Here is a 5,707-nt window from a genome sequence, read left to right as displayed (position 1 = left end):
CTGGGGAAAGAAAAAAGAGATAAAGAAAAAGGCAAAGGAAACTCTCCCCGCAGGCACTGTATTGCTGTATTCTGCTCGTTAAGGAGGCGACTCGCTGGGGGGGAATCTCATGGTCGGCGAGTGCTGGGGAGGGAAGGTCGGAACGGCTGGAAGTGCCCCGGGTGTGTTGGTTCGAGCGGTGGTGGCACTGCCCGTGCTCCTAAGGGACGGGTATCACAGAGCCCGGTCACCCCCGGGGCACAGGAGCCAGGGAACAGACGTATCAGGGACCTGGAGAGAGCTTCGGGCTGCAGAGCCCATGAGAGGTACCCTGTGGGCATCAGCACCCCTGGGTGGGACACCAGTACCCCACAGATGGGACACCACTGTCCTATGGGTGGGACACCCACGCTGCAGCACGGGGGGATCTCTGCCACAAGCTTGCTTTGTGACCGCTTCAGTTCTCCTCACCTCTCTGTCAAATGCCAGTATTGCCCCTTTTTTCCTGTTCCAGCTGGATCTTTTTGCCCTGCAGCATCCATGAGGATACCTGGATGTTAAACAAGCCGAGGGTGCTCTGATCTGAGGTTCAGGATGGTCCGTATGACTGGCACCTGGCTTCATGCACGCTTCCTCGTCACACAGGTGGAGGTAGATTTTATTAGCAGCTGTCGTGCTGCTCTGTGCTATTGCTATGCACTCTCACAGATCCATTGCGTTGCTCTTGAGCTACAGCTGAGCATCACTGACAGACAAAGCCATTTCTATGGATACATCTGCGCCGTAGCTGAGCCCTGGGCTGCTGTTCCTGCACTGCTTGCAGCTCCTCACCTTGCTGGTTCAAAAGCAGCTAAGGGTTTATCTGCACAGACTGCAGGGACTGATGCAAAGCCCTGTCGTGAAATTCATATCTGCTTCATGTATGCTTGGCAGCCACTCAGCCTAGCTGAAAATGTGTGAGTGTGCAGCCCCTTTTACCTGCAGACACTGAGGCGTTTGACAAATGGTAAACTGAGGCACAGGAAGGGCTGGTTCACACGGGGCTGGCCCTGTAGCAGGTTGGGTCTCCATCGCAGAGGAGCATGAGGCAGGAGTCCCCAAAGCCAGCACCCCAGCATGGCCTCACCCCTCGGGCTGGGATGCAGCAGGGTCCTTGAACCCCAGGGTGCAAATCCCCAACAATAAATCCCACACCACCTCGAAACACTGTGGTCATCACTCCTTGGGAGGACAGAGTTTGGCCCCGGGGATCCCAGGAGCGAACAATTGGATTCCTCTGTCGCAGATACACCGGTGCTGAGCACTCACGTTAGCATCCATGAGTGACGCAGACACTGTGAATCACCAGTTCCCCTATTAAAGGACAATGAAACGTCTTCTTCTGTTCATTACCTGCTCGGATATTATGTTTAACGGAAATTTGGTTGTCAAATGGCTTCTGAAGCACTTCAAGATGGTGTTTGCACATGGCTCTGTGTGCTCTTCCTAGCACAGGGCTGCAGAGAGTGAGGTGGCTCAGTGCCAACGCATTGCTCTGGCCCTTTGGTCCTCCAGCCCCATAACTAGCTGGGATCTTGTGTCTTCCCCAGAGAGCTGGCCTACAGGCAGCCACAAACTCACAACAAACATTTTGCAACAGGGCAGAAGCTGCTGAGTGTGCCCATCACAGAAGAGTGCCAGCACCTCTGTCTGCTTAGCAGCACCCTGGCCAAACTTCATTTTCCCTCTCTGAGAACTTTCCTGCTGGTGGACAAGGTGCTGCAACACATCACAAGGCACGGGCAAAGGGCTTCTCCAGAATAAAGACAGAATATCTGTGCAAAAAATGTAAAACATCCCATGCACAGTGAAACCGCAGTGGAGAAAACAGGAAGATATAAAAGACAGTTACAGCCCCTGCAAGAACAGGAACAAAGGAAGAACAGAGAAAGAGAGATTGTTCCAGTAATTGCCTCCCCCAGGTAAGGATGCTGTGCCTGATCAACGCTGCTGGCACAGAAAAGTACTGCTTTTTGATTCACCGTTCACCACATTTTGTTGCTGCAGAAAATCGCATGTAAAATAGTGTATTTCACTGTTATAATCAGTCTAAATAAGTTAGCTTTTTCAATACCTCTGTGTGTGCGCGCACGCGCATGCATGCACTTTCTGCCCCATCACAACAAGGTGGTTGATACCAGACCACCAAGTCAAGAGTGAATTTGGGTGCACCAGGGCACCAAGTCCAGAGAAGAGGAGCCCAGGCTCCCTGCCAGGGCCCTCATACCTGGGACGGGAGTGTCAACACCCTGGGCCAGGTCACAGGTCTCCATCCGTGATTTGGCACCCAGGCCACTCTCCCCGTGCCCAGCTGCCCCCGACAAGCACCGCTCAGGGTGGTGCTGCCACCCATGACAGAGCCACTAAAGAGCCACTGATGAGGGCTTAGGGGACACGTCTCTGCAGGCATAAGGTGCCCACGTTGTCTAGATCCATAGAGAAGCCATTCCCAAAGAGGCTGGCACACCTCGCGTTTCCCCTTAGCACGGGCCACTGGGCACAGCAGAGGTGGGTGCAGCCTGCCAAGCTGATAAGGGGCTTCAGCACGCAGCCGTGAGGATGCGCAGATGGGAAGGAGTTCCTGCACCCGGCACACGTAAAGCAAGGGAGAAACCTCCCGCTGTTTATCTTTGTCTTAATTAGAAGCTTTTTAAAATGCCTAATTAGTTGCATTAGTTGATATACTGGCTCAGGCACTCCTACCTAATCCAGTAAGTAAATCTAGGCATTGAAAATATGTCCTACATCTTCGAATGATGCAATGTTCACCAGTGCCCTTAGGCTTATTTGGAGTTGAACCTGCAGCTGGCCATCGACCTCTCTTTGGTGGTTCTGCTATATGGGAAGCCGGAGTGTTTGGGACTACTCATTCTTCCTCCCCAGCAGGAAAAGCCTTGCATTTGGATGTGGAAGGTGATCATCCCCATGACCACAAAGTGGTGTTTGTTTGTTTTGGCCAGATTCACCAAGAAGTACTCTTTCTGTGGACAGCTATGTTTTTGCCCTGAGACTTTATTGACTCCAGAAGCCCATTTTGTATGTAATATATCTTATTATTTAGTTCCAATGGCTTTTACTGGATTTGAATTATAACAGAAGAGCAAGAGGAGTATAAACTACATTCAGCTCGATCACTTGTTTAATATCTGTTTCTGAAGTGGTTTCTGCGCTAGCTATGTCCATCATCTAGCAAGCCTCTGGACCCAAAACTGCTGAGTGTTTTAAAGCTTAAATGTGTGCTAACCTGACCATAACAGTGTCCTAACCAGCAGTTTGTAAAGCTGCACCATGCTGAGGAACATGGCTGTGGTGGGAAGTCCCAGAAAGGGAGAAGTACAGATACCCTCATCCACAGAGAGCTTTATGGATGAGCAAGGATCTCAAATTCTGCTCTTCATTTGGGACTTGTGTTAGTACAGGAGCACCAGGCTGACGTGCCACCTCCCGCTGAGGCTGTTGTGCTGATGAACGGGCACGATAAAGCTGTGGGTTTCCTGCAAAGGAAATTTCTGTGTTGCAAATGGGGACAGTAAGAGCTTCCTAGGAGCTTTCCACCAAAATCTGCAAAGGATTTGAAATTCGCCTTAAAAGGGGTGGGGGAAGGAAAGAGTTAAATCCTGGTGCCTCTGCTTAATCTTTAGTCAGGCAAAACTTTTCTTGAGCTCCTGGAGATTTTTGCCTTAGGGAGGCCCCATGTGCTCTGCACGTTTCAGGTCTGAGCTTCTTTCTCTGGGAAGAGGTACAACCGTTGTGCTAACGCGCACGTAACCCACCACCCAGCATGTTTTACACGCTGCAGATGTTGCGGCTCTGCTAGAGCATGAGCTGCCATCTGGTTTGCGGTGAAGAAACATCGATTTTCAGCCTTGTAGGCTCTTCAGTCAAGCTTGATGCCGGTCATGAGTGCAGCCATCACAGAGGGAGCTATTGAAGATCTGCGCTGGCTGCTGAAACATGGCAGCAGTTAGCTTTACTCCACACATCGAATATCTGAAGATGGAGCTCCTGTGTATCCTTGATTCCAAATCCTGATGGTCAAAAAAGTAGCAAGCACTTATAATCAAAGACAAAACTGGCTAAATTTGTTTTCCAGTGAACTCGGCATTACACGCGGGATGAAGTCCAGCTACCCTGACATCCCCCATACCCTATGCAGTCTTCATGTCTCCACTGCACTCAGCTATTACAGTGGTCTCCAGGGAGTAGGTAATGGGCTTTTTTTTTTTTTTTTAGCATAAAAATGCAAAAGAGAAGCTTAAAAGTAGCATTAATTATGATTTTTAGAAAGAGGATAGAGCAACCATCTAGCTCTTCTTATTGCCACCACGTGCGGAGCCACAGGGAAGCCCTCAGTGTCCAACACACACCCATCCCAGATGCTCCACGGCTGGTTTCCTTTCCCAGTGTCCCCTGCATTATCTCACCCCCTGACCTGGCATGGGGCTGCCCACAAGCACTTGCTTACAGCGGTGCACTGTGCTGGGAGGCTGCTGAGGGATATTATGCTGCCAGCAAACCCTGCAAGACTTTTGTTGCAGGCATGACAGCCTGAGGAGATACGCAAGGTATGGCTGAAAGGAGAGAGAGCACTTTTTATTAGTCTAAGGGATATATAGCTGGGAAAAAAGCAAACAGGCTTTCAGGCACAAAAGCCCGTCTGCAGGTCAGAGTATTTGGGGCAGCGCCTGGTGTCTGAGGGTTATAGGTGGTGAGGTGTATGGGAAAGGTGCTGTGTTCCTTATGCCAGCTTAGGAGGTAGGTGTTGTTTAGCTTGCTTCTCTTTTCTTCACATCACGTGGTCTCCGTTTCAAACAGCGAATGTCACTCTTCCTTCCAGCAGCAGTGATGTTGCTCTGGCTCTACTGCTGAGCCCAAAAGCTTGTCTGCTTTCTTCAAAGTTTGTCTGCAATATCATCTGTTGACCTAGTAAAAGCTGTTATTTCTGCCTGCATACCTTGCCTCGCTGTTAACCTGAAATATTTACAACTTCTTACCTGAATTTCTAGGTAACTGGAGACAATTTCGAAATCCTGCAAAAATGACAGGAGGTGAGTTTGGGAAATAAAGGGCTGCAACTTCTCCATAATGGCATTAAAAGTGTCAGAGACAGTCTGACTGCGGATATCAACACACACCTCCAATGAAGCCAACAGCAGTGCCGCGGCTCCCTCAATGGTGAATTTGGCTCACATTCCAGCTAGCTCTGTAGTTTAAGGCCCCAATCCAAACATGTTCTCCTGATTTACTCCTGAAAGAAACAGCGGTAGCAGAAGCTTTCTCCTATGGAGGTGTAGGAGCAGGTTGCTCCTATCTCTTCCCTTGACGTGTCAGAGAAAAACAGACCCTATACTGGCCTGGGAGAAAGAGAAGGATGTAAAGGTGAGTAACAGGCGTTTATAAAGATGCACGTGAAGAAACACATGGAAGACATTGCCTAAATTACTTACCTTCAGACTGAAAAAAAAGGTCTCTATCTCCCATATCCAGACGACTTACCATCAGCATCTCAGACTGTGGCAGGACCTCAGAGAAAGCACCCATAAGAAGTAGCATCCCTGAGACAGAGACCTACCACCCCTCATGGAGAACATCGGCTTCCCTGCTTGACCTCCCTGTGAAGTCATCCGGGACCCAGAGAGTTAATCATTCTCCCCAAAATGTGTCCTGTCGTTTCCTTAGCTAGGAGCTA

This window comes from Pygoscelis adeliae, unplaced genomic scaffold (assembly GCF_000699105.1).
Source record: "Pygoscelis adeliae isolate BGI_AS28 unplaced genomic scaffold, ASM69910v1 Scaffold181, whole genome shotgun sequence".
Taxonomy (NCBI): domain Eukaryota; kingdom Metazoa; phylum Chordata; class Aves; order Sphenisciformes; family Spheniscidae; genus Pygoscelis; species Pygoscelis adeliae.
This window is presented reverse-complemented; position numbering follows the sequence as displayed.